Source organism: Borostomias antarcticus (assembly GCF_949987555.1).
Source record: "Borostomias antarcticus genome assembly, chromosome: 4".
NCBI classification, from domain to species: domain Eukaryota; kingdom Metazoa; phylum Chordata; class Actinopteri; order Stomiiformes; family Stomiidae; genus Borostomias; species Borostomias antarcticus.
The window spans coordinates 25,694,499-25,704,234 of NC_140237.1; positions in this window are offsets into that span (position 1 = coordinate 25,694,499).

The following is a 9,736-nucleotide window of genomic DNA, read 5'->3' on the forward strand; positions in this document are numbered from 1 at the left end:
CCTCCTCTCCAGCAGACCCCGGCCCAGCCCCACCAGACCCCGGCCCAACCCCAGCAGGTCTCATTTATCGCGCTTCATCGACCGCCCATCCACCTTTCACCTCATCCACCCGCTCTCTCTTTTAGTGCAGACTTAACTCAGACTGCTTTTAGTAAATCGACTTTTTTACAGTCCCCCCCTTCCTCTCGCTCTTTCTCACTCTGTAGCTCCCACCCTCTACCAAACTGTCTAAATGATACAAGTCCTTTCGGATCATTTGAAAAACAAAACATGTCATTCTCAATGAGCCTGTCAAATAGTCCAGGCTCTCTCTCTCTCTCTCTCTCTCTCTCTCTCTCCAATTCCATTCAAAGGGCTTTATTGGCAAGGGAAACATTTTGACAAACAAACAAAAAAACTGTATATTAGGGCTGTCAATTGATTAAAATATTTAATCGCGATTAATCGCATGATTGCCATAGTTAACTTGCGATTAATCAGACATTGCAAATTAATCACATTTATATTATCTGTTCTAAATGTACCTTAAATGCATGCAATTGCATGTTTTTAATACTCTTATCAACATGGGAGTGGACAAATATGCTTTCTTTATGCAAATGCATTTTACTATTATAACCATATGCTGAAAGCAGAACATGACAAATCCCAACATGAAACAACAAATGGGCTTTGACCTGAATGTACCAGCTTTACACAAGTAAAAGATCATTCCCTGGATTCTGGGGGAAAACGAAGGCTCACAAAAACATCCAATACTAAGCGGGATCAGAACAGTGTCATACAACAAATAAATAAAAACAATAAATAAAGTGTGTGTAAAGTGTAACGGTGCACATGCAATACATAACTTGTAATACAGCCCAAGTAATACAGAAAGGTCCCGATTACTTCTGTTTCTTTGCACTGAGCCAGTTGCTCAAACAGACAAGCTTGTTTACATTTTCGGATGACAGGACAGCTCGCCTCTTCTGAACAACATGCCCCGACAGTGAAAATAACAACATGCCCCGACAGTGAAAATAACAACATGCCCCAACAGTGAAAATAACATGGTACAGATGTGACAGGTGCTGCCGAGTACTTGCGTGCAAAACAGGCCATATCGCTGTGTGCCCCTTCATCTTCGACCACCGTTGCTAGGGACGGTCCTTCATGTCGATGCTCGGACCTGTAGCGCCCCACACATTTCTCAATACAGTCCTCCTCTTCATCAGATGAAGACTCAAGCATGAGAGCTGATCTCTTCTTCGGTGGCTCGGACGTGGCTGGTTTTTCTCGCTCTCCTCCCACAGCAAGGCGCTGATGGATCTAGAGATTAAATGGCATGAACATTTCACATTCTGATTATAGTGACCAAAAATATCACGGTTATCAGTATTATCGTGGTATTGTTAAAATGGGCTGAAGATGTTAAAAAAACTACTGATACACACTGAAATCAGCTTTATATTGAAAACGACAAATAAAATTAGCAGCACACTTTTTGTTTGTATTTAAACATTAAAATAATGCGTCTTGGAGACTGTTGCTAACTTTGGTTGATGCTGGACAGTATTTACAGTGAGATTTCAAAGTGTGGAAACGGTTTTAGTGATAATTCAATTTAATCTCATTGTATCGTGGTTTATCATTACAGCGGTCATCATTACATCCCTAGATGGACCGCCATGCCTCAGTCCTGCCAGCTCTGCTCATACACTCGAGGTCTTCAATCTGGGGTCCAGCGCTGTCACAACCCTTGGCCGTGCGATGTTGTGCCTTTCTTTGCATTTCTTGTTCATTTCATGTTGTTGTGAAGGTTTCCTTGACCTTAATCATGTAAGCTGGGTCATCTTCAGAGACCTCCATTACTCGGGAGGGATGACACAGCGCTGGCAGCACCACTGAACAAGAAACACATGTCTCTCCTCCAGTTCACTTATTTACCTGCGATAATAGAGAAAAGCACTTTGGTCAGGAACTAGATACATTCACTCACCCAAGAGGGAGTTCTCTCTCTCTCTCCACACACACACACACACACGCACGTGCACACACACTCTGCTACATCTAGACTCCCTCTCTCGCACACACACCATCTCTCTCTCTCACACTCACTCACTCACTCACTCACTCACTCACTCACTCACTCACTCACTCACTCTGTGTGTGTTTCATGTGTTTTAATGTGGGACAACACAGCCCTGTGTGTCAGCTGGCAGTCCTACCTGTGTTGTCTTTGACGTGTTGACTAATAAACATCAAGTGAAGATCTCGACTCATCTCTTCATTCGCTCTGTTCGGTATGCTCCCATCCAAATCACACTCCAGTCTGTTACTAAATACTCCATGGAATAGTGCCTCTCTCTTATGTACATGTTCTTTTCAGTTTGAAGTTTTATGTTTACAAAAAGGCGCTGCTGGTGGATTTAACAATGTTTGCTGGAAGAACAAGAAGAACAAGAGACATGTTAATGTTAAGTTATCAAAGTTACCATGAAGGACACTGTTAACGTCGCTGGCTACAGGTATTATTGAGTTTCATCATCTTTTACAGCTCAGATATTTACTAGCTGTTCCAGATAGAAATCTGGAATGTTGTGACTCTTGTCTCTTGACTGTTTAAGCTCAGTTGGAGGGAACGTCACCTTTCCCCTGCAGAGTGACGCACATCTCCTTATTTGGGCATACCTCCCAGAAGGGGGTGTGGCTACGGGTGTTCCCCAGGAGAAATTAGCGCCTTGCGCACACACATCTACGCTTATCTGTTGTTCCCATTCGCCTTTCCCTGAAAATGAGTTTATGAAATAATAGAAAATAAATCAATGTGTATAGAAAATAATGAGCTCTGATGTTCTTCTCTGCACCTTACAAGGTGTGTGTGTGTGTGTGTGTGTGTGTGTGTGTGTGTGTGTGTGTGTGTGTGTGAGAGAGTGTGTGTGTGTGTGTGTGTGTGAGTGTGTGTGTGTGTGTGAGTGTGTGTGTGTCTGTGAGATAAAGAGAGTGTGTGTGTGTGAGTGTATGAGTGAGTGAGTGAGTGAGTGTGTGTGAGTGAGTGTGTTTGTGTGTCTGGCTGTGTATGTGTATGTGTGTGTCTGTCTGTGTGTGTGTGTATGTGTGTGTGTGTGTGTGTGTGTGTCTGTCTGTGTGTGTGTGTGTGTGTGTGTGTGTGTGTGTGTGGGGGTGTGTGTGGGGGTGCATATGGAGTGGTGTGCGTGTCTCTCCTGTGGTCCAGACTGCAGTGTGGAGGTCAGCTGGCGTTTCCGCCGCGTCCTCCCTCCTCCTGACCACACGGAGCGCTGTATCCTGCTCCCTCCTCCAGTGTCTGACCGGTTTCCCAGCACGCGGACAGCAGCTCGGTTTAGCGGCTAGCTGGCCGCCGGCTGTCACTCGGACGCCATTTACTCGATCTTTCTCTCGGTTTTCCATCCCATGGCGCCTCATGTCCTCCCTCCCTCCGACCCCCACAGTGACAGCTGTAAAGACTCGTATAAAGGTGTCCCACCTCTACCCCCCCAGCCCCCCCCCCCCCCCCCCCCCCGCCACTTGCTGAAATGAAGCCTCGCTCCCCTCCTGCCCCCCACCCCCCACCCCCGTCCAGAGAAGACTCAAACCCTCAGACAGGCTCCCGGGGGCCGATCCTCTGCCGCTGATAACAACGTATTTTATCTGCAGGTTACACTCACAAAGGGACCTGCACATTGATCAAATGCCAGCCAGCTGATGAGTCCTCAACACCCCCCCCCTTCTCCCTGAAACGACACAGCCACCGGTGTGTGTGTGTGTGTGTGTCTGCGCGTGTGTGTGTGTGAGCAGAAAATACAACGCTTGAACTTGAGAGGTGTCACAGCAACTCTCCAACCTCCCCAGCCTCCAACCCCTAGCCTCCAGCCTCCAACCCCCAGCCTCCAGACTGCATCGTCATCGTGTGTGAGGAGGGGCTGGTTGTTTCAGTGTGTGAGGATGGGGCTGGTTGTTTCAGTGTGAGGATGGGGCTGGTTGTTTCAGTGTGAGGATGGGGCTGGTTGTTTCAGTGTGTGAGGATGGGGCTGGTTGTTTCAGTGTGTGAGGATGGGGCTGGTTGTTTCAGTGTGAGGAGGGGCTGGTTGTTTCAGTGTGTGGGGATGGGTCAGGTTGTTTCAGTGTGAGGAGGGGCTGGTTGTTTCAGTGTGTGAGGAGGGGCTGGTTGTTTCAGTGTGTGAGGATGGGGCTGGTTGTTTCAGTGTGTGAGGATGGGGCTGGTTGTTTCAGTGTGAGGATGGGGCTGGTTGTTTCAGTGTGAGGAGGGGCTGGTTGTTTCAGTGTGTGGGGATGGGGCTGGTTGTTTCAGTGTGAGGAGGGGCTGGTTGTTTCAGTGTGTGGGGATGGGGCTGGTTGTTTCAGTGTGAGGAGGGGCTGGTTGTTTTCAGCTGCAGGTGTGGTCTCCCGCCAGCCTGCTGTCTGGCCCTGCTGATAAGCACCACTCTCTAGGCGGTCTGTGGTCTCTATCAGTCTAGGGCTGTGGTCTCTGTCTGTCTGGGCGGGCTGTGGTCTCTGTCTGTCTGGGCGGTCTGTGGTCTCTGTGTGGGAGGTCTATGGTCTCTGTCAGTCTGGGCGGTCTGTGCTCTCTATCAGTCTGTGGTCTCTGTCAGTCTGGGCAGTCTGTGCTCTCTTTCACATCGATCCCTATTGTTGACCAGGTCGGGCTGACGTAAAGACAAAAGCCCAGATGCGTCTCTGTTGAATGGAGACAGCGTTCGATGGGTTAATAATTCCATCAGTTCCGCCCCTGCCTCATCGATTGGGCCATTAGACGCGTCGCGGCGTCTGACTGGCTGTGATCTACGGCATCACCAACGACTGCGATGCCACCTGGGACCAAACCTTCCATCTGCATATGTCTCAGATCCTGTATGATGAAGAGGGTGCGTGCGTGTGTGTGTGTGTGTGTGTGTGTGTGTGTTTGTGCGTGTGTGTGCATGTATGTGTGTGTGTCTGTGTGATCATACTGTGGACCGCGCACGCACACACACATACACACACACACACGCTCACCCACACACACCGTCTGTCTACCAGTGAAGCTGAAGAGATGTCTTTGACATGAATTAAAGCTCAGCAATAAATTGTGAACCATGGCAACACAGAGGACAGGCGATGAATGTGAATTGTCCCTCGTGGCCTGCCATAGTCTAAATCAGCATGCCCCTATCCTTCCCCTGCCCTCCCTCCCTCTCTCTCTCCATCCCTCGCCCCTCTCTCTCCCTCTGTCTCATTCTTCCTCCCCCTCTCTCTCTCTTTCTCGCTCTCACCCCCACCCCACCGCTCTCTCTCTCTCTCTCACCCCCACCCCTCTCTCTCTCTCTCTCTCCCTCACCCCTACCCCACCCCTCTTTTTCTCTCTCACCCCAACCCCTCTCTCTCTCTCTCTCTCTCTCTCTATTATCTCTCTCTCTCTGCCCCCCCTCTCTCTCTCTCTCCCTGGACTCTCCAGCTCCTTTGTGTTGCTGGCTGACCTTCCAGTGGAGCAGGCATAAATAACATATGGGGATAGTGGCACTGGATCACCACAGCTCACGGCGTTCACAGATCTAGGATCCTGTCAGAATAGCAAGCAGTCCTGAGCCCCCCTCCCTCCCCCACACCGCTCAAGAGGCTCCCTGGACCTTTCTATACAGACGCTTGATGGGCTTTTGTTCCACAGAGAGCGAGAACAGGTACATTAACATTCCTGAGCCCTCCCCAAAATAGCCATGATGAGATGTGAGTGGAGGGGGGAATGGCAGCGTGGAGATGTGCAGTCTGTGATTGGACTAATCTGGATATTAGAAAATAAAGGCATTGTACTTCACCTCCTTTATGAAATAACACGAGAGTTGAGAGGGGAGGAGAGGAGAGAGGAGAGGTTAGGAGAGGAGATGTAAGGAAAGGAGAGGGGAGGAGAGGAGCGAGGAGAGGAGAGGTTAGGAGATGTAAGGAAAGGAGAGGTTAGGAGAGGAGAGGTTAGGAGAGGAGAGGTAAGGAGAGGAGAGGTTAGGAGAGGAGAGGAGAGGTAAGGAGAGGAGAGGTTAGGAGAGGAGAGGAGAGGAGAGGAGAGGAGAGGAGAGGAGAGGAGAGGAGAGGAGAGGAGAGGAGAGGAGAGGAGAGGAGAGGAGAGGAGAGGAGAGGAGAGGAGAGGAGAGGAGAGGAGAGGAGAGGAGAGGAGAGGAGAGGGGAGGGCATTGAGGCCACGGTTACTCTGCAAGTCCTGTGTAGAGATCAGCGGTCTGGGGGCGAGCTAGGCCCTCAGCACGCCAGACCAGGAGCTCCCGCAACCAAGGAACCATCTCCCACACCAACCAAGGAACCATCTCCCACACCAACCAAGGAGCCATCTCCCACACCAACCAAGGAACCATCTCCCACACCAACCAAGGAACCATCTCCCACACCAACCAAGGAGCCATCTCCCACACCAACCAAGGAACCATCTCCCACACCAACCAAGGAGCCATCTCCCACACCAACCAAGGAACCATCTCCCACACCAACCAAGGAACCATCTCCCACACCAACCAAGGAACCATCTCCCACACCAACCAAGGAACCATCTCCCACACCAACCAAGGAACCATCTCCCACACCAACCAAGAGTTTACTTTGATGAACAACTTTCACATTGACAAAACAATTCATCACTATCATCTATGGTGTGTTTTTATCACATCTGTGAGGGCAGAAAAAAAGTCTTAACTTTTTTTGCTTTTAGATCTACAAGCTGAACATGAAATACCAAACTATTGATGGCACATAAATGTAGCTGTGATTGTTCTTCAAATACAAATATAAATCACTTTGGAGTAAGTGTGTGTTAAGTTGATGAAATTTAGATAGGTTTCATACAACACCAAAATCACAAAGCTGAAAAAAAAATCAGCTCGGGGGAGGGGTGGGGAGAGGGGAGGGGGAGAGGGAACAGGTGGAATGATTGATCTGGCTTGTTTGGTCAGATATCTATTGTTGCCGTGGCTGATGTTGACAGCTGTTCTCTCAACTCAGAGGGAAAGATGAAGAGAGCGAGATACAGAGGGAAATAAAAGGAGAGAGAGAGGGAGGCAGAAAGAGAGGGAGGGAGAGAGATAGAGAGAGCTGCTGCATGCCGCCCCAGGGCTGTTATCTGTAATAAGAGGAACCGTTTAAAAAGTTAGGGTTAGGGTAAGGTGTCTGAGCATTGAGAGGAGAAGACAGGAGCTGAGCTGCATTCATCTGTGCTTATTGACAGTTGCTGTTTGTGTTATAACAACAGTGTACTTTACAACAAATGTACCCCCCCCCCCCTCTCTCTCTCTCTCTCTCTCTCTCTTCCTCTTCAATAGGAATAGTCTATGTGATGCTGTCGCTGGTTGTTAGTTACCTGTCTTTCTTTCTTCCCCCTGTCACACACACACACACACACAATTTAATACACCTCTCTCTCCACCTCTCCACTATCCCTCTCTCCACCTCTCCCCTCTCTCTCATCTCTTCCCTATCTCTCTCTCCATCTCTCTCTCTCCCCTACCTCTCTCTCCATCTCTCTCTCTCTCTCTCCATCTCTCCCCTATCTCTCTCTCCATCTCTCTCTCTCCCCTACCTCTCTCTCTCTCTCTCCAGATCTGTCAGCCTGTGAGGCATCAGCTAGCTGTTTCCTGCGGTAGTCGTAGGAGTCATCCTGAGTTCTCCCCGTCTATCCCACCTCCGCTCCGCCACGTCCTAGTTCACCAGCGCACGAACACTGAGCACGCATCCACACACACACCAAAACACAACACACGCCGCTGTACCCTGTAAAAATAGCTCCTGCTTCAGGTGCCAAACAGCAGTGTTTCTGTGGAGGAGGCATGCCGAGGTGTTGAGCTGATCTGAGCTGAGCTGAGTTCAGCTCAGTTCAGGTTTCAGGGAGTCGAGGGAGGCTATGGCTTCATTCTCTCTGCCGGTACAAGCTCTAAATGGTAAGTGGACTGCACTTATACAGAGCTTTTATCTGAGGCTATTTACAATGGCCTCTCATTCACCCATTCACACACCATTGGCAGCAGGCAGCTGCAGTGCAAGGTGCTAGCCTGCTCATTGGGAGCAATTCTGGGCTCGGCGTCTCGCCCAAGGACACTTCGACATGTGGACAGGAGGAGCCGGGATTCAAACCGCGGACCATGCGGTCGTCGGACGACCTCGTTCCTCATCCTGAGCCACAGTCGCCCCAGGGTTGGGGGGGGCTCGGGAGAGGGTTCCACTTCCTTCCACCAGGATCATTAAACTGATAATGAGAACCTTTCATCTACAGTCTCTGATGAATCACCCAGGGAGATGGCGAGGTCACAGCCATACCCAGGGTCCAGGCTGTGGCCTCGCTGCGGACAGCCCTGCTAACGGAGCCCAGAATCCAGACCGTGGTCAGCTGTCATACCTACACACACGCGCGCGAGTCCAATGTTGCCATAGGCTTGCTTTTGAAATAGTGTGAATAGTATAAATATTTCCGCACACTCGTCCTTGAAATTCAACTGTCTTTGTTTTATTGAGGCTCCTAACCTTGGCCAATTATATTCCACCGTCGTCCTTGTTTCCAGCGCGATGCCACAGAGAGCACCTTGGTCCCAGCAAAGACAACAGCTGCTTTGTTTGCAGAAAAATCTGTAACAGTTCCAACCTTGTGGCTCTCTAATGTTGTCCCCAGATTATTCGGAATTCAGTTTTTGCCCGCAGCAAACCGACGACATCTACTCTAGCCTACCTGTTAGATTGCTGGCGGGTGCTAGCCAGCCATGGGGAGCCTTTTTCTACCCAATTAATGAAGGGAAACATGGGGGAAATTAATTCCCAGAATGTTCTGATTTGGTTTGCATTTGAAAGTGATGACTTGTAGCCTAGAAGACAGAATTTACCGCAAATTACCATTTTATTCCTTGTTTGTCGGCTGGTAGTGAAAAGAAAATTAGGCTACTGTGTTATAAGATTAGATGCCACATGAGTCTATGCTGATGACGCCCCATTTTTGGTGAAGCCTATAGCCAAGATAGTATATTTTCTGACTATATATATCAGAGAGATGTCTCTCTTTGTTCTAGACGCCTGTGTGACGGAGTGGAGAGGGAAGCCGATCTGATGAGAGAGGTGTCAAAGAAGGACAGTGTTATTTTTTTAAATCATGGGTAAACATTGCCCTCTGCTGTTAATAAAAGTAACAACACCCTGTAATGACAACCTCGCTACTCCAGGAAAGCTTTTATGTTTAACCTTGAACGGACACATCCCCTACCTCATACAATAAGGATAAAGCCTAGTCGGTACTCAAAGACGTTAATACTGTCTCCGCTGGGTTCCAGGGCTGGCTGACTGTCAGAACTAGGCTATGTACAGTAGCCTACCCCCATGATACGACTAAAGCTGGCGGCAGAACTAGCTGACCCTGACGTTTGTATTCCCATGTAAAATAAATGGCTGCGGTCCGGAGCTAAGTATCCCGGGGGAGTGAAGGGGCGGGCAGTTATTTTACGAGCTCCGGACCTGTGAAATATAGCGGCGGAAACGTAGTGTCCGCCTCTCCCGGAGCTACGCTGATGAATTCAAAGGTGTCAGGATGAAGGCCTGTAGATTGCCCGCGCTCCATAAGGCGATACGATAGATTAGCACAAGAGTCATGAAACGCTGTGTGGCCTTGAGGAGAGAGGGAATGAACTGTAGGCTACATAGAGAGAGAGAGAGAGAGAGAGAGAGAGAGAGATGGATAGAGAGAGAGAGAGAGAGAGAGAGAGAG